General features: G+C 50.8%; 2 long non-coding RNA genes across 3 annotated transcripts; both read right to left on the bottom strand.

Annotated features, from left to right (window-relative positions):
• Positions 1 to 5,306: 5,306 nt before the first annotated feature.
• Positions 5,307 to 5,905, bottom strand: LOC124676197. Of its 2 annotated transcripts, none has more exons than XR_006993550.1 (2): positions 5,840 to 5,905; positions 5,307 to 5,711 (listed from the first exon to the last, which is right to left on the bottom strand). It is a non-coding gene; the product is annotated as an uncharacterized LOC124676197 (long non-coding RNA). The 2 variants fall into 2 exon arrangements; XR_006993551.1 differs by having other exon boundaries at positions 5,307 to 5,682; positions 5,840 to 5,904.
• A 351-nt stretch (positions 5,906 to 6,256) lies between these two features.
• Positions 6,257 to 7,883, bottom strand: LOC124676196. The gene is made up of 5 exons (XR_006993549.1): positions 7,768 to 7,883; positions 7,534 to 7,609; positions 7,355 to 7,422; positions 6,840 to 6,913; positions 6,257 to 6,525 (listed from the first exon to the last, which is right to left on the bottom strand). It is a non-coding gene; the product is annotated as an uncharacterized LOC124676196 (long non-coding RNA).
• Positions 7,884 to 19,814: the final 11,931 nt, after the last annotated feature.

The raw sequence follows: 19,814 nt of genomic DNA, 5'->3' as shown, positions 1-19,814 counted from the left end.
TTTCTCCATCGTCATTCCATCTTCTTGTCTTAGGAACCCTTCTGCCATCCACATGTGTATCATCTTGCGTGCCCCACTTGACGTGTTTTCTGGCAATGATGCGAAGTAGAGGAAGCAAGATTTTAGGTCATACGGAAGATCATCGAAGCACAAGGACAATAGAGTGTATAGCCGCTTCAGTTGCTTGGACTTGAGGTGCTCGAATCACTCCACGGGGTCTTTGGTTCTCACAAGACCTGCAAGAAGAACAACAGCCAGCGGCCTTCTGTAGTTCTGTGATATGGAATATGAGTGTCCGATACTTCCTTCTGACTAATATGCGGACATCTGAATTGTACTTCTCAGTTTTTTTCTACCTTGCAGCTGAGGCAGAACAATTCTGTTGTCGCCTTTTCATACAAGGGTCTGACCTGAACCTCAATGAAGGATTTCTTATGTTTAGCTGGTAGAATTTGTTCTGAACCTTGTGTGATACGTAGAACCTTGCTATTTTCAGTTTCAGGTATACTATCGAGAATGTGATTCCACGTGCTGTTGCTAATCTCAGCATCTATGACCAGCAAATAGGTCTTCCTTTTTAGCCTCTCCTCCAGTTTCTGACGGATGGCTTCGTCTTTCGGTTTCTCACTAGCCTTAGCCTCCACCTACTAGCTTTAGTCACCTGTTCCTTGCTTGCTTTATCCTTTTATTGTGTCAAAGCCTTGGCCTCTTGGAGGTCATTATCAATCAGTTAGTACCAGGTCAAAAAAAGGGAGAATTGGTTATTTACCCAAAACTTCATCATCCTTGGATCATTTACCCAAAGTTCGTTGTGCATTGGCAAAATACCCAGCAAGAACTTGAAAGCAAAATAGGATTTGTAGCAGGACCCTAAGTAGAGCAGGCAACGAAACGTTCAGACTCTGGGACGGCATCCACCTGTTAACAAACTGAAAACCATAATCATGTACCAGCGAGCATAATCATGTACTTCCTCCGGCCTGATTAAATTGACGCGAGAGAGTACATGTAGTAGCTTAGTTAGCACTGATGCCCGCGTCAATTAAACACGTACTGAGGTAGTACCAGCGAGGCAGCGTGCATGCTGTTGTTAATAGTACCAGCATCTAGGATCTGAAGCAAATTATTGGCTACCTTTTTTTTGTGTGTATCCTCACTGGACACTCACCACGTATACCATGTATACCAATACTAAGTGTGAGACCACGATTCTTGGATTGATTTAAAAGGTGATCGACAACATTGCAATAAACAAGAATATGTGCACTAAATTTATCTGACCAAACGAAGGTGTTCACCATGGATTGAATTCATAGGAAAATATGTATAGAAAAATCTGTAATATGACAAGTTCAGCAAAAAAGAAAACCGAGTTGCGGGAAGTCTACATCACAAGCAAATTTAAAATATACAGGCGCACGGCGCCGGAAGTACGATCAAGGCGCACGGCGCCGGAAAGTACAGGCCGACGGCGACAATGGCGGCGATCACAATCGTACGATGCTGATGAAGGTCGGACACTCGGACGGCATCGGGACGGCTCTAGGCGCCAAGGTGATTGGTCAGACGCCGGGAACGGCGCTGTCTCGAGGCGCCTTATGCTGAACTGGTGGGTTTCGATCTGATCGATCCTATCCTTAGAGTATCTCCACTCGTTGGCGCTCTCCACGGCGAAATCCGAACGAAACAACTGCCGGATTGGATGAAATTAAGTCGTGGGGAGTACCGTATTTCCAGTCGTCCACCCGAAGTTCGGCGGATATAGTTTAAATTCAAACAAAGCATCGTCCCGCGCTACAAGTACGGCCAGTTGATCGGCAAAATGAGCAAAAGAATCAGCCACAGATCGGCGATCGGAGGGAAATTACACGGAAACAGGCTCATCGGCAGTCCCGGCCGGCACGGCGGTGTCCGACGGACCAGTTTCCTCACACGGCCATCCAAGCTTCGGCGATGCACTCCTCTTCCTTCGGCGTCCATTTGATACGCGGTTCGGCAGGCGGCGAGTCATTCTTCCTCTTCTTCTTCCCCTTCGACAGGTTGGCGGCGGCTTGAGTTGGCTCTTCTTCTTCTTTGTCTTCTTCTTCGACGGCTTGGCTTCCGTCGGCAACATCCTCCCCATGCTCGTTGCGCGCCGCCACAGCTGCCGTCGCCCTCGCCTCCTCTTGCGTGAAGAACCCCGGGCTCGCGACGGCGACGGCCATGAAGAACCCCGGGCTCGCAGCGGCGGCCATGGAGCCGGAGGTGATCATCTCGTGGATCTCCTCTTCGTTCGGCGCCGCCATCGCACCGAACGGGAGCGGCCCTCGTCGCATGGCCGGCGAGGTGCCCTCGAACTGGCCGCCGCTGCCGACGTCAAGCTCGGGCGGCGACGGCGTGAACCTGGACGTTTGGACGTAGGCGCCCTCTTGGAACATGGCAGGCGGCGACGACGAGTACATCGAAGGGGAGAAGGACGACGGGGAACTGCTTGTACCTTGCGCCGACCATTGGCCGGGGAACATGGCGCCGCCGCTCATGGCCATGCTGATCTTCCTCGCTTGTTCGTCCTGGGCCGTCGCCGCCGACATCTTGGCGGCGGCTTTTTTCACCCTCTCCGCTCTGCCGCTTGTTTCCACCTCGCGCCGTTTCTCGTCCGCCGCCCACTCTGCGTTCGTCATGCCCGGCGGCCGCTCCTTCTTCGCCCGCGGCTTCCTCGTCGTCGCCTTCGGCGGCATTGTGGTGGACGAGAAGACGAGGAGGAGAGCGGTGGTGGACGAGAAGACGCCGCCGGGAACTGGAACTGGAAGACGAGGAGGAGAATGGACAAATTCGGCGGGAGAGAATGGGGATATGCAAGCAAATTGGAGGGAATGGGGATATGCAAGAAAATTGGAGGGAAAATCGACAGGATTTGGTTTTCCTGTCGCCGACTACGCGGGTCCACACGACGTTTCGCGCCAAAATCTTTCGTCCGGAGTCCCCGAGCGCGCCCCGGGGGACCGGGGATGGCGTGGGCTCGCCGGATGGATGAAGGGCCAAATCCGGACGAAAACGAGGAACCGGGGGTGCGACTGGGCCGATTTACGCCGTCCGGATGGAAAAAACGTCGCTCGGGGGCCTCGTCGGGGAGACGAGTGGAGATGCTCTTACATGTCGTGAGTCGTGACCAGCTCTCGTACCCAGCTCCACTTAGGCCTTAGGGTTCTGCTATAATTCCTATTTTCCTTTCAAGTCCTTGCTGGGTATTTTACCAAATGTGCAACAAACTTTGGGTAGATGATCCAAGGATGATGAAGTTTTGGGTAAATAACCAATTCTCCCCAAAAAAAATTATCAATTAGTTGACGGATACCGATAACACTCATATCTGGCGGGAAACTATACCAGAGCAAGACACCAAAATGATTATTGATCTGCAATTTTTCATAGGAAACTGCTGGGCGTCCCCCGGGGGATCCCCGGGGGACCTGATTCCCCAGCCCCTGGGTCGCCAGCCGTCGGATCGGCCATCTTGAACGGCCAGATTTACTTTTACTGAATGTAGCAAAAGAACACCTCCCGGCAGCAAAAAAATAATCCGTTTTTGCTACATTATAGCAAAAAACTGTTCAGTCACGAAAATCAAATAAAAAGGCTGAGCTCGCCGGAGACCTCGCCGGAGAGCTCGTAGCAAGAAAATTATACTGTTGTAGCAAAAAAATGCTAATGTAGCAAAATCCAAATATCATCGAATTTTTTTGACAAAGACCTTGCCGGAGACCCTCGCCGGAGACCTCGTAGCAAAAAAAAAATGCTATTGTAGCAAAAATAAAATATCCTCGGAGACAACAATGAGACCTCACCGGAGACTTGGCCGGAGTAATTGGAGCATAAAAATTGTAGCAAAAAAATATTCCTACGGTACAAATCAACATGACGAAGACCTCATCGGAGAACGCTGCCTAAGGTTGCAGCAACTACGTCCACCTAAGGCAGCAACACCTCGGACCGCCGGTAGCAACGTCGGACACCTAACGTAGCAAATCCACACCTCCACTGGTAGCAACGCCGGCATCCGCCGGTAGCAAGGCCACGTGCCGGTGGTAGCACATGCCCTCGCCGGTGGTAGCACACGCCCTCGCCGGTGGTAGAAAGGTCTGACGCCCCACGAAGCACAGCTTGAGGGCGACCGGAAGCCTTCCGCCGGCTGCTCCACGTTCTCCTCTAGCCATGGCGCCATCCATCCTCGGCCTCGACCGGAAGCTAGAGGTTGTTCCCGTGAGGATATAGATGAGGCACGGAGTAGGCAGCGGGGCGGCCGGGCGGGCGACATCGGGTCAATCAGAGGTAGGCCCTGGGAGCAGCGTTCGTAGCTGCCGGAGGCGAGGGGTAGTTGGAGCCGCCCATGGGGCGCGCTTGCAGCCGCCGGAGGAGAGGGGACGGTGGATCTGCCGCCAGTCGCATCCGCCGGAGCCGACGTTGGGCGGCGCGGGATACCGAGAGCAGCGGAGGCGCTCCGTCCAACGCGCAGGGGAGGCGGACCTCTGCGTTAGCGCCGGCGAGGACGCGGCGTCACGGCTACAGGACGAGGAGGCTAGGGGAGACGGCAGCGCGCAGGAGTGGCGATGCTCGGCGAGGCGGCCTTTCGAGGAGGCGGACGACGAGTCGGCGACGAGGGCGCGGCGGTTGCAGGTGGAGGAGGTCGGGGAAGGCGGCGGCCACACGCAGGGAGGGCAGAGCAGCGACAACGGCGGCGGCTACGAAGATCACCGGTGCGCAGCGGTGGCCACGTACAGGGACTACGGCGGCGGCGCTGTATCTCTCCAAGGCGGACAACGAAATCGAATGGGGATGAGGAAGAGATAGCTGCACGTGGGTGGGGCCCACCATGAGTAAATCGGTTCACACGTCACCACAGGGACACGCGTCGTTCGTACAAGCCGGAGGCTACGATGCGTGCCATCCCCCGGAGGTATTGTATCATTTTCCTTTTTCATACACCTCTTCCACAACAGTTGTCTTGCCGACGCCACTTTGCCCTGTCACATACGTACATCACAACGGGACGATCACTATTGGTGACCAGCTTATCGTACAGCTCCTTAACCTCGTCAGCACGGTTGACCAGTGGTGGCAGCACAAAATCACCGCTGATGTTCAATATTAGCATACGAATTAGCAAGTACACTCAACAAGAGAAACTTGACTATGTTTTACAAGGTACAGGGAGCGGTAAACAAATAAATAAATATATGCACACACCCAGGTGTAGTTACATCCATGCGCGTTTCATTCAACTAGATGACCCGGTGCGCCCCGGCGCACAGGCATAAGGGACACTAATATTAAAGAATAAATGGTAAAAGCAAAAGCAAATGTTGAAGAACAAATGTTCAATAATTGGTCTTAAACATTATAAACTGATTGGGGTACTTCATCTACATGGATGGGAAATTTCTTTCTTTAGTATTATTCTACATTTTTTTGAGATGAAATGGAGATACTATTCAATTCATTTTCTGTAATAATACTGATTCGTGCATACATTCGGGTATGCAGACCAGTCACTGTAGAAGAGATTTGTTGTGAGGCGGGGAATTCGGATGCAGAGGAACATGGATGCGAATAGCAGTGAGCATCTCGTTCTCCTCGTCATAGCGTGTCGTTGTTCAGAGCATAGACATGCCTACAGTCTCCAATGCCTGCTGCAGCACACGATGCCTGCATATGACAACGGGTGTCACCGAAAGCTGCCAAGCGTACAAAAATTGGAACGCCTCAATATAGCTTGCAAAAATGTAGAACTGAGATTCAATTGTTTGACTAATGAGCTGAGGAATTTTAGAGCAATTTGGGGGGAATCAAAGAGAAATCTAACCGTGGGGAGATCCGCAAATAGTTCTTCATCCATCGAGCCAGGCAAATACAAACTTGACTCGGCTTCGAGAAAGGTCTGCTTCGGATCTTCTTTAACAATACTTCTGGATCCTAGTAAGGGGAGATAGATAAAGAGAAGCAACGGAAGGGGAAAGCAAACAAAATATCTTCTGGCTACGTGAGTTGTCTTAACATTGGCAGGCATGTTTATTAGGCAAAGAATCAAAAGCAACAAACTTAAGTAACTGGTCATTACCGTCTTTATTTGTGTAAGCTTACACCTTTAGGGCTTCAATATCTCCCAGAGAATTTCAAGAGGATGATTTACACCATATTTTTCAGGCACAAATGTAAAAAACAGAATCGACTGACTATGCATATAGATTGAAGCAGACTGAAAATAGTAGTACGACAATCATTGAAATGACAAAAGAAATGCTGGTAGAATTTTTAGGAGAGCTCTGTTAACTGCAACCAGTCAGTGTTTTCATGTTAAAGGCAAACTGAGAAGTAGTACAACTACAAACGAATCATCATAATAGTAACGGAATAAAATATAACAGACTTTCATATGTTCATCTTGTCAAGGAACGGTAGTAACCTGGTTGTATGTCAATGGCCCAAAATACTGTAAGAGCATCATCCCATCATAACACCCCACTCGGACCACATTTGGGCAACAGAATCCTGCAAAGAAAGGTAGTAACCTGATTGTAAGCAAATGGCCCAGAAAAATAGAGGAAAGAAGGTTGACCCATATACAATTGCAGGATAGCATATTAGTATGGGAATGTAAGCATCAGTCCGGGTGCTAATATTTTATGGGTTGACGAAACCAGATGAAAGAAGATGAAGGGTGCCCACGAGGGCATGACGCCATGCAATACTTTTAGCAGAAGCTAATTTATCTTGAGAGAGAAAGACACACACAAAAATTCTCATTATACATGGGAATGCAAAGGTAAAATAAAATGTTGCTTTCCTGGCATTCCCATTCTTACCTCCTCATTTCTTCGTGCGTGATCCATGAGCTCTGAGCAAGCATCTCGGCGTAGTAAGACCATCATAACAAAATCTGCACTAAGAAAGAGACACAGATATTAAGTGTATCTCAAGTGTTTAACACAGGTAACAGTTCTTAAGTAAAGAAAGTGAGTGAAAGTTATTTGCATAGAAAGATGATAATAGCAAAATCCGCACCCAGAAGGGCACATATACATCTGAGTGCATCTTACGTTTTTAACCTAGTGAACAGATCTTTAGTGAGGACAGTGAGTGAAAGCTATTGGCCCATCTCCCTTTTCCTATTGCAACTATAACTTCACCTGAATCTCCAAAGGCACTATTCTGAAATATTTCAGAGAAAAGAACTTCCCAATTTGAGAGGAAAATTATCTTTGTAGTGGCTGAACAAATATACATGTATACATTGGTGTGGATGTTCTGAAGACTTGGAAAAGTGAAATGATCCGATGCCATTTTAAATCATAAAGGGAGACCTAAAAGTGGTTCTTACCTATTTTCATCATGCTTCTCTGCTTGAAAAGTGACCAGAATCACAACTGGCAACCTTGGAGCAGACACCTAGTTACAGCATCACAATCAAAAATAAGAAAACAATAAAATCATTGTTTTATTGTACATTTCAGGAGGAGCAACGAATTTTAGGCAATAGCTATTGCAATGCCAACTCACTATTGGCTTGCTTCCTGGTACTCGAGCGCACACAGCTGATGTCCTAGTCCATTGCTGCTAATTGACACCAATTTACCTACACAAACAATCCAAAAGAAAATGTTTAGCACCCATTCAACGCACCAATGAACCAAAAAAGCATTTACCTGCATCAACGACCCAATACAAAATTTACTTAACCCTGTCTAACTCCCAAGGTATTTAAGCAGAGGAAATTGCTTAGGAGATCAGTACCTGCATGAAGGTCTAGAACCTCCCCAGCTGTCTGGTGCTTCTTCTTGGCGGGAGAGAAAAGAGGAGGAGTCGAGCTGTTGCGGCCTTCGCCATCCACCAGCTGCTGCGGCCTAAAATGCAGTTAATCGAAACAAGGAGAGAGTACTGGTCATGGCAGGGTAATATATTTTGGATGCTTGTACATTAAATAGAACATATACGAAGGAGGAGTGATCCACTGATCCTCCTTGTGTTCCTGCCCACAAGTCCTGATAAAATTAATCACACTACAGAACCAAATGGATCTTGACAAGAAGCAAGTAATAAAAGGACTGGAAAATCTACATTTAGAAATGCTATTTTATTTACGTAATTCTTGACCACTAAAAATTAAATGGTTCTCTAATTTTGAATTAGTAATTCTATATTGGTCGCCAAAAAACAATCTATAAAAGTATGAACATGAAGAAATGGCCACTGGGAATCTCCAGCTTGAATAACTAAATCATCACAACTGGGACATTTATAGGAAGAACAAGCAGCAGCTATACATGGCTCTACAGGCACAACTGTTCAGGAATCTCCAATTAACTTTTTCTGGTCTACATGCATATATGCGTGCACTTGAGCCAGCCAGAGAAAAATACCATACAAGACCAGCAAGACGCAGACCTGACTTCAGGAGATGAGCTTGATCCTCCTTGTCGTGGCAGCGGTTCAACCAGCGAGCAGCCCGTTCATGGCATCACCGTTGCCGTCAGGAGCTCCGGTGGACATCACCACCGGAGGGCACCACAAACACCGGAACACCACACGAGGCGGTCTCCCGGTAACCACACCTCGCGCCCTTGGGCTCCTCCTCCCCCGACATGATTTGAACCTGAAATTCTACAAGTTTTCAGCACTGTCTATACACATAAGCAGCAATGAAATCAAACAAAATGAGCACATCAATTTCATGTGCACCCACTGCCTATGCACACACTGATTCCCATCCATACATGCATTTTTTCTCTATACTTGCTACACACTCAACAGGAATGAAAAGAAACATTTTTCAGCAAAACTAACTTGGGAGGAGAGGGACCTCACGGGCAGCAGCTCGTTGGGGAGGTGGAGTGCAGCGACATGTCGCCTCGCCTGCAGCCGGAGAGTGGCGACCATCACCAGTGCATCCGGCCTCTCTTCTCAGGCTGCTGAAGAAAAATCCAATTTTTGAGATTGGGAAGAAGATGATTGGGGGATGGGGGTTGGAGCACAGCTCATACCTGCAGTGGTCAACATCACGGCGCCGGCGACGCCGGCTGGACGGCTCCACCGGTACGGCCACGACGTCCAGCCGCGAGGACCCAGCAGGTGAAGAGGGACGACGGAGGGGAGGAGCGGCCGGCATCATTTCTTAAAATAATAGATTCATAGAGCAGCGAGCAAATCCGAGAAAGCAACTCCTTAGAAGGTCAATATGTCATAGACACATACATTACAAAACCTGCAGTAGCAGAAATAACCATCATATATTGTATGTTTAGATAAACCTACTTAAGGCCAATATGCTTTGTCTGTTGCTTTACAGTCCACTTGTAGACAGACTACAATTAATAAAAAAGGGCAGCTAACAATCATTTTATACTGCATAGGGTGTGTACAAAGCAAGTATTTTTTTTATAAACCAAAATGAATTATACCTTTGCAATTGAAGTGTAGAATGAGGCTGAACGGTCTTCGTTGTTTCCCTGCAAAAGGGAAGTAAAAATAATAATGTAGAATGCACTGGCCAAAGAAAGAATCTGTGAGCAGTTTTTACGAGTCCATGGAGAGAAAACAGAAATTTAATGTGCCAGAGAAGTATCAGATCTAAGCATCATAATGCTACTGGCCAAAAAGAAAAACTGTGAGGTAATCAGCCTCCTGTGTGCTTTATTTTACAACAATACCTTCAAAAAATATGATTACCAACAATACTAAAAGCTTGGTTACATTTTAGGCATATTAACAAGAAAGGGATGTTTAAAAGGAATGATCATTTTCTTGCTGCCCAAATTTATATATGTTGTTGTTTTAGTCTCACCTCGTAGTAAAGGTACTTCCTCAACTCGCAAGTTTAGCACCCGGATCTCCATGAGCCACCATTGCCTATAAAACATTTGAAGAAGCTATGCTGAGAACCATTTCTTGAACGCAGTTTTCATGACACAAGCGATCTAAGGAAATTTACATGTGGGAAGGAGAATTAAACGAGTATAGGCATCCGAAGCGAAATAATTGACCGCATGTTTGGAATTGAATCAGCCCCCGAGTTTTTGGAATGAAATGTATATCCGCATTAGCACCTGGATATTAGAATAACAAATTAAATATTGAGTAATAATCTCCCATTATAGATTTTGAAGACTTCCATAGATGACGGGAACATTACTTTTCAACATTGGCATCCTTCACGAACGAGCCCACGCAGAAATCATCAAATCAACACCATTCCTCAACCTGTCCATACTACTTCTGAAGGCAATTAGCAGCATATTAGACAAGAACACTACTTCTAACCCTACTATTTCTTTTAGACTCGATAAAAACAAGCATGCTCGTGTGTCTGTATGCAGGTACTCATGAGAACCGTATGCTTTTCATCAACTGAAATCCAACAAGAAAAGCTTCTGAAAGAATCGGGATGAGCATGCTTTCTACCAAATCAAGAAAAAACGAAAATTATTCAGGGGAATAGATCACCTAGTGGCTAACTGCGGTTGCAAATCAGTTCCCAAAAATATGAATCCTAAAACTCGGAGTTGCAAAGATCTGAAAAGAAACCTTACCTCAAGGGCAACTTGTTGCGAGCTGGCGCATCAAGATATCCGTCCGTGCCTAAGGAGATGCAGCAGCGGCGGAGCGCGTCAGCCACCACCGCCGCACCGAGCCGCCGCGCTGAGCTGCCCCGCATCACCCGCCGGCTGCGCCGAGCCCGCCAAAGGGAGAGAGAGGCGTTGGTCTGGGATTGGAGGAACAGCAGGGGAGGAGGCGGCTGATTAGGGAGAGGAGAGGAGGACGGGATTGGGCAGGGAAGAGAGGATGGGGATTGGGGAAGCATGGTGACCACGAACGAGCGTGCCCGGCTGCCACGCGACCGCCGAGTCGCGTGAGCCAAAGTGTGGCGGATCCGCCCCGCGCGAGCACGTCGCCTCCGGTCGTCGCCGGAGCAGATCCACCCCGCGCCGGCCCGTGTCCGGAGCCTCCAGTCGCCGCCGTGGATCCGCCCCGCGCGATCCCGTCTCCGGCCGCTCCCGCCTCACCTCCACCCGCTGGTCGCCGCCTCCATCGGAGCTCACTGCAGGAGATTCTCTCACCTCTGGCGGTTTGGGGAAAAGAGGGACGGGGATTGGGGAGCGAGGAGCGAGGCCACGATTGGGGAGCTCCATCGATCTAGATTCTCTCACCTCTGGCGGACAGACGCGGACGAGCGAGCGTGGCTGCCTCCGACCGGCAGCCCCCACGGGTAGCTGGTCCCATACGTCATTGACTTGTTCGGAAGATCATAAAGTGAGAAAACAATTATCGTATCCGACGGCTGTGGTGAAAAGTGGGACTTGAGAGTTACTGTTGCAACCTGATTGGACGACCCAGATTCGTTTGCCCCTTTCAGACCCCCTGGTTGAGAGGGTAGTCTTTGAACATTTATAGGAGAAATCTAGTCCGAAGCTGCTGGTCTTGGACAGAGGCGCCTCGGTCGCTCTCTGCGGGCGACCTGGGTGCCAACCCTAGCCGCCGGGAGCAGCTCCACCTCCACCCTCCTCCCCCTCTGCCGCCGCCGGCAAGCGTCGCCGGGCAAACCCAGCGCGTCGTGGGCGGCGGCGGGATCTCCATTCCCCGCTCCAGTGGCAGGCTGCGCGGGGCAGTTTCGTCGACCGGAGGCGGGGGCCGGCGCCAGACATGGGCGCGCCAGAGCTAGGACGCCGGAGCGGCGGCTCCAGGACCGTGGGGTGGCGGATCCGGGGCAGGTGCGCCCCGATTTGATGGTGAGACGGGCCATGGCGGCGGCCCGGCGGATGCGGCGGCGCTCGGGCCGTGTGGGCGGCAGGGCGGCGATGCGCGTGGTCCGGGGATGGTAGGGGCGCCGGCGTGTGGTGTTGTGATGGCCGAGGCGCGCGGCGTGATGTCCCGGTGGTGCAGCGGGGCAGGGTGTGGCGGCGCGCGCATGGGTCCAAGTGCGTGGTTGCGGGGTGCTTTGCGGGGCGGCGGCCCGGTGTGTGCTATGGGTGGCTTGGCGGCCGTTGAGGCTGCGTGGGCGGCATGGCGGCTGGACCGGGGAGCTAGCGCTGCTGCAGCCGACGGCTCGGCCTTGGACCCCTATGTTGACGTCCGTCGAAGCCCCCTCTATGTGGCAGTTGGTGGCGCCCGCGGTGCTCTTCTCGATGATCTTGGTCGTCAGTAATGGTGCGGCTCGGCTCTTCAACCCCGCGCAGTGCTGGTGGTGGTAACGGAGCTCGCAGAGCTCCTTGGTATGGTTTGTGGTGGTGGTGGCTTGTGTGCGGTGGTGGTTGCTGCTTCTGCACATGAGGTGTGTCTTCGGAGTGCGGGCTGGCAGCGTTTTCAGTCTTCGTCTCGCTGTCCGGCCGCGTGAGGGTGTGGTGGCTCGTTTGCTCCACGTGAAAGCCTAACCGCGCGGCGTCTGCGGATGTCGCCGACCTTCTTGGGGGGCGGTCGTGGAGCTCTACGACCTTCGCTGCTTCAGGTTCACGTCTTCGGGTGAAAGCCTAGATCCCGCGGAATCAGAAGACGGTGTCGATTCTTCGTCATGCCCCCCACTTGAGGGTGTTGTCTTGAAGTTGGTGATCCCCTTCCCGCCCTCCGGTGGCCTCGACACACAGGGCATCTTGGTTGGCAGGTGGTCAACCGGAGCTGCGGGTGTTCTGGGTGGAGGCTTGAGAGGCAACGATGATGGTGGTGGCCAAGGTTTGGTTGCTGTTATCACCATAATTTGACCGGATAAGAGGTGGGCCGCGATTACAGATGGGCTTGAAGAATATACATAGAAGAAATACATGAATCGGCCTTGTATACAAAATTTGGGCTAGTTTGCCCTTGTATCTGTAACATAGTAGGATACGTGTCGTTTAGATAGAGTTTGGCTCGTGCCCGGTTGGGATTATTCCCACGTTAGAAAGTCTACGGACTATAAATATGTATCTAGGGTTTATGAAATAAACAACAATCACGTTCACCACAAACCAATCTAGGCGCATCGCCAACTCCCTTGTCTCGAGGGTTTCTTCCAGGTAAGCATCATGCTGCCTAGATCGCATCTTGCGATCTAGGCAGTACACGTTTATTCGCTGTTCATGCGTTGCTCGTGCTGAAGCCTTGTTGATGGCGAGCAACGTAGTTATCATAGATGTTTTAGGGTTAGCATTGTTCATCGTATCATATGCTCGTCGTCGTGCAACCCTTAGATGTCTAGCCGCCCTTACACCTATCTTGGGTGTAAGGGCGGCACCCGCTTGATCATTATTTAGTAGATCCGATCCGTTATGATTGCTCCTTGTTCTTCAAGGATTAGTTTAATATCTGCATAGTTAGGCCTTACAAACGGGTTGAAGGATCCAGGTGGCGCGTAGGGTGTAGTTTGCTAGCCCTAGACAGGATGTTCGGGGATCAACTTCGTGTTGGTTTTTAGGCCTTGTCTAGGGTCGGTTTACGATCACCGTGCGTGGCCGCCAGGCTCAATCACGAGTAGGATGTTCCGATTATATGGTGAAAACCCTAAATCGTAGTAGGTTGTTTTAGCTTTATCTTGATCAAGAAGGACCACCATCTGATCGTACATCTCGTACAGATCATGGGTGGATCGGCTCCTTGAGCCGATTCACAGGACAACCTGAGAGTCGATCGAGGCTCGTATTTAATGTTTACGTGTATGCCATGCAGGAAACTAAGCGAGGCACATCCAACACCTTCCTGACCAGGTATAGGTCAGGTGGCACGCCCTTGCATCAGCATCGGACGTGCGTGCTGGAGTCTTTGCGGGCCGTCGCTCGGAGGGGCCAGGGCCAGCCGCAGCCCTGGGAGCCTCCCGGCTCTACCGTGTTGCCCGTCGCTGCTCGCCGGTGGGTTTCTGACCGCAACACATTCTGGCACGCCCGGTGGGACAATCTTCGACATCAACCTTATCGCCATCTACATCCGAGATGGCGGAAGGCACTCCAGTCACGTACGAGGATCTGACCGAGGAGCTCAAGAAGAAGTATGACGAGGTCAAAGCGATCCTCGAAGCCGACCTCATCGGCTCTTTTCACAGAACCCGCTCACATGGCATCGGGTGGAAAGGGTTCTCACCTGAAGGCGCGCTCGATGGAGTGGACCTGTCCGCCCCGTCGGAAGAACGCACCAGGTCTCGCGTCGGGAGATTAACTTCATGGTAGCTCATTCGCTGCACCGCCATTCGAGAGCCTCGGTGAACACTTTGGAGCGTGTCGCTCTTCGCGTGATCCAGGAAATCATGAAGCATCGGTACTCTCCGTCAGGACCAGCTCTAGGGACTCACCAAGGAGAGATGCCACTCCAGTCCCGTCCACCGCTGCCATTCGTGTTGGCAGCACCAGAAGTGCCGAATTCACCGGCATACGTCGTCTACAAGATCGGTGGTGACCCTAGTGACTATCAGTTCTTGCATGAGGCGCCTAAGGAGATCCCTCACGGATACACGTGCACATACGTGCCAGACTGCGATGCGGCCCCTCACAAACCGGACGCAACGGCGGGGACTTACGGAACAACAGGAGGAACTTCGGGGACAGATCTTGAGAAGCAGACGTGGCTAGCCAAGTACGCCACCCCGATAAACCTCCAGAGCCCAACTCCTGCAGTTGGCTCAGAGCTTGAGAAGCAAGCATGGCTGGCTAAGTATGCCACTCCGGCAAATCTTCAGAGTTCGACTCCTGCAGCCAGCACCGCGGATCAGATCAGTACAATCTTGAGAGACCAGTTCGGCATGGTGCCGAAGAGGAGGGCAATCGGCTATTCCAAGCCGTACCCCAACGAGTACGAGTTGATCCCACTACCACCCAAATATCGGCTCCCTGAATTCTCCAAATTTAGTGGATCGGATGGTTCCAGCTCAATCGAGCATGTGAGCCGATATTTGGCACAGCTGGGCACGATCTCAGCATCAGATGAGCTGCGTTTGAGGTTCTTCGCACAGTCCCTCACAGGATCGGCTTTCGGGTGGTACGCATCGCTGCCACCAGACTCAATCCTGACTTGGAAGCAGTTGGAGGAGCAGTTCCACATGCAGTATCACTCAGAGGCTTCCGAGACTGGCATTGCCGATCTAGCACAAGTACGTCAGAAGTGTCAGAATACATCCAGCGCTTCAGAAATGTTAGGAACCGATGCTATTCGGCTCGTGTGACTGAAAAAGAAGCAGTCGAGTTGGCGGTGGTGGGTCTCGCATCACCGATCAAGGACGTGGCCTCCCAAGCAGACTACCCTTCACTGGCGCACATGGTGCAGAAACGTCATTATACGAACAGCGCCACCCAGATGTATACCGGGATAAATTCAAGCGTGCGGTGGTCCTGGTTGAGGCGAGATGAGGATGAAGGCTCGCGGGAGATCAAGAGGTAGCAGTAGCTGAATGGACTCGGGGGGCAAGCCCCGTGTCCTGCAAGTGGGTTAAGCCACAAGGTCCTCCAAGAGGGTTTGACTTCGACGTCACCAAGGCTGAGCAAATTTTCGACCTCTTGCTTAAGGAGAAACAGCTAAAGGTACCCGAAGGCCACAAGATCCCCACGGCGCGAGAGCTGAACGGGAAGCCATACGCAAGTGGCATAACACGTTCACCCACGCCACCAACGACTGCAGGGTGTGGCGTCAGCAGGTCCAAATGGCGATAGAACAAGGGCGTCTAATTTTCAGCCAGTACGCCATGAAGGTTGACACACACCCCTTCCCCGCCGTTAACATGGTGGAGTACACTTACCATGGAGGGTGCTAGCCAGGATTCTCGTGCAATATCAACATGGTAGGACCTGGGCACCACTCTGGTAAGGGCGAAGACGAGGGCAGCTGCTCTCACAGCAAGGACACAGAGGAAGCCGTTCCACGCGATCAGCTCCGACACGATGGCAAGCGCTACATCACAGAGGGAGAAGTGAGGAACGTAAGATATCAGCGACCTCTCTCTGATCACCTCCAACAAGTATGTGAGTCAATATGACCAACGCCGATGGTATAACAGCGAGGACGAAAGGGATCATCTAGCTAGGGATGCCAGGAGACATCGTCGGCATGATCGCGACGAGGAGAGATATGAGCGCCACGCCAAGGAAAAGTCGAGAGAGCAAGACGACGTGAATAGGCACTGGGACTGTCCCTTCTTCAGACACTGCTGGGATTCAGGAATGAGCCGATTGCCTACAATCGGCAACTGCCCAGAATGTAGACAGAAGAAGAAGGATGCAGCTAACGTGTCCGTGTTCAAACGTCTAGGGCCTCTCCCGCCTCGGAACAAGAACGTTGAGTCCTCTCGGGTAGAAGATCTCGAGGAACTAGAAGATGATGATGAAGAAGAAGATAAGTACCACCGGCCAAGGTGGTGCCCTGATGGACTCAGCCGTTCCCAAAAGCGTAGGGTTCAGCGACTACGTGGTTTGGAGGAAGCCGAAAGGTTATACCTGCACACGTTGAGGAAGGCGCGGCCTGATCCGGCCGCTAAAATTCAGCGAACCCTGGACGAAGAAGGTCGGCCACAAAGGAAAGAGTGGCGCCCCGAGACAAAATAAAGCCGATGATGAGACATCGGCTGGCACAAACATGGTGTTCATCCTTCCGACGGAGTTTAGTGCTCCAGGATTAGACGAAGCACCTGTGGCACAACTTGACTGCGGCCCACGGCCGGTTATCTTTGAGAAGCCACGAGAGAGAAGCTACAGACACCTGAAGGCCCTGTACTTGCGAGGCTATATCAATGGGCAGCCTGTCAACAAGATGCTGGTGGACACCGGAGCGGCAGTCAACATCATGCCATACTCCATGCTACGTCGGTTGGGACGCTCTAGCTCGGATCTGATCAAGACCAACGTGACACTGAGCGATTTCAACGGCCAAGCATCTGACGCACAAGGTGTTCTAAACGTGGATCTGACCGTAGGAAGGAAAACCATCCCTACGACATTCTTTATTGTCGATAGCAAGAGCACCTATGCTGTCCTGCTAGGGAGAGATTGGATCCATGCCAACTGTTGCATTCCATCCACGATGCACCAATGCTTAATACAGTGGGATGGAGATGAAGTAGAGGTCGTCCACGCAGATGATTCAGCCGAGATTTCAACGGCTGGCATGAACATTTGGGAGACAACAGGCCAAGAGCCACTCTCAGGCATCAATTTGGACGACTGCGAGCGCATTGACGTGACGAAGGACGGGGTAAGGCTGGTCTTATCCACCGGCCTGACCGTGTAAGAAGAGCAACATCTATGGACAAACGTGGCGATGCCGATCCGTGTGATCGGCCCCAAGGATCTATGGAGGAACATCGCAAAACCTTCATTAAGCGATTCGATCAACATGGAGGCCGATTCCAGCAATCGGCCAAAATTATCATCACCATGCGTTCTGCCTGGGTTCAACGTTGATCTAATGGGCAATGGGTTTACGTCGGCTGATGAGCTGGAAGAAGTCAACACTGGTCCTAACAGAGCCGACGTTCACACAAGTACAGTGCCTTGGCTAACTATAGAGCCGATATCCGCAGTTTCCTGGCAAAATCGGCTCGGGGGGCACCTAATCAGATGAACATGTGCGATACATGCGCAGTGGAATATTGGGGGCCGATAGAAAAATCGGCCAGTAAAAAAAAATTCATGATGTACAGCCGATGCACGGAAATTTTTTTCATGATGTACAGCCGATGCACGGACATCGACTTTAGAGCTAAGGAACAAAGCCGATGCACGGCCATCGACTCTAGTACAAATTTCATGGGATCTACCAGTAGCGTGTTCAAGACACGAGGACCTCCAACTCTGTGCGCAAGGTTGCCAGTTCAGCAGTGATGTCAGAGGAGTTTTGGGCGTACAAGACAACCTTGTTAGAGAGGTCTATTTGTCAGATTCTCAGATTCGCTCGAATTCGGGTCCATTTGTCTGAACTACCGTTCTCACCTTGACTAAGGCTCGGGGGGCAGCTGATTTGGTAGGCACTCTGTTTTTGGAAGCCGATTGGAGTGTCGTCGGCTGACCCTGCATCATAAACTTCTTCGAAAGTGGTGAGTTGTTGCAGAAGGAGGTCACCAGAGCTGCTGGAAGGAGCCTAAAAGGAAAGCCATCACCATCTACAGGGTCAGGGCCGTTTCTGTTGCTACAAAAGGATAGAGCAAGGCGCTATGTTCGGACAGCCAGGAGCGGTCAAGGATCACCTTCAGGCCAGAGACCATAGCGTGGGCATTGGATGATGTTACCCTTGGGTCCGTTTCAGTTGCGAACCTATGCGATTTGACATCTGAGGTTCATATGGCCGAGGGTTGGATCTGTTCAAGCGGCATTTTGGGGGTCTGAGTTTTGCTCTCTTGGACAAGTCACAGATTGCCATTTGGATAGACAATAGAGTTGGCTTTTCTCGCGTTTCATGGCAAGGTCCGATGTGCTGCCATCGGCTCTTGATTTGCTGACTTATTTTAGTAATCGGCAAAATTGGTAAAAGGACAAAATCGGCTGAGAAATTTCTTCTTCATTAATAAGGAGGTTTTTTACAATGAAGAGCCGATTGCTCAAGAAAGGAAGAACAAAAGAAGAGCCGATTGCTCAGGAACTACTAGTCCTACATTACTAATCCTCGCTGGCCTCGTCGTCGGCATCGTAGCTACCGTCGGCGCTGCTTCCAGAGAAGTCCTCGTCGCTGCTACCCCAGCCCTCGGCAGGAGCTTCTTCTTCCTCGTCATCATCATCGTCCTCGCTGTCCGCCCAAGCGCGGAAGCGCTTCGCCGGCGGATACCCGGCGGAGGAGGAGGAATCATCCTCCTCCTCTTCTTCTTCTTCCTCTACTTCTTCTTCTTCCTCCTCCTCGTCGGAGGAGGTGGGGTTCGCCCAGGAGTGGAGGTCGTCTTCGCTCTCGCTCTTCAGCTCTCCTTCAATGAGGAACTCGAGGTCGTCGTCCCCATCGGTCAGAGGTAAGTCACCATCTGACCCGACGAGTGCTTCGGATGGGCCTTCTGGCACATGGTCGAAATTCCACTCCTGCTCGCTCGAGGAGGAAGATTGGAAAGAGAGGCCTGAAGAGATGGAGGAAGAGGAAGACATTGCTACAGGGGAAGAGGGTTTTTTGGGTGCCGATGGCCGGAACAGAGCAAGAGGATGAAGTGGCGAACCGTTCGGCACGGTTAAATAAAGGGGGTATAGTGGAGATTCAATGCCATTGCGGTTTCCGAGGGAGTGATGTTAAAGCTATCAAATCTTGCTGAGAAGTGGAAGTGGCAAGGCATCATGATGAAGGATACTGCGGCGGTTCTGCTCTGCCATGACATGACCCGACGAATAAGAAGCAGAGTGATTTTGGAATTGTCATTTCCAAAACCAGGGGGGCATGTGTTATCACCAGAATTTGACCGGATAAGAGGTGGGCCGCGATTACAGATGGGCTTGAAGAATATACATAGAAGAAATACATGAATCGGCCTTGTATACAAAATTTGGGCTAGTTTGACCTTGTATCTGTAACATAGTAGGATACGTGTCGTTTAGATAGAGTTTGGCTCGTGCCCGGTTGGAATTATTCCCACGTTAGAAAGTCTACAGACTATAAATATGTATCTAGGGTTTATGAAATAAACAACAATCACGTTCACCACAAACCAATCTAGGCGCATCGCCAACTCCCTTGTCTCGAGGGTTTCTGATACGTCCAAAACGTATCTACTTTCCCGAACACTTTTGCTATTGTTTTGCCTCTAATTTGTGTATTTTGGATGCAACTAACACGGACTAACGCTGTTTTCAGCAGAAGCTGTTACGGTGTCTCGTTTTTGTGCAGAAATCCAACTTTCGGGAAAAACCTCGGGATTTTGACGAAAGGGCCTA

The sequence above is a fragment of the Lolium rigidum genome, chromosome 7 (assembly GCF_022539505.1).
Source record: "Lolium rigidum isolate FL_2022 chromosome 7, APGP_CSIRO_Lrig_0.1, whole genome shotgun sequence".
In the NCBI taxonomy this organism is placed as follows: domain Eukaryota; kingdom Viridiplantae; phylum Streptophyta; class Magnoliopsida; order Poales; family Poaceae; genus Lolium; species Lolium rigidum.
Note: the sequence above shows the minus strand (reverse complement) of the source record. Positions and strands in the feature narration are given on the sequence as shown.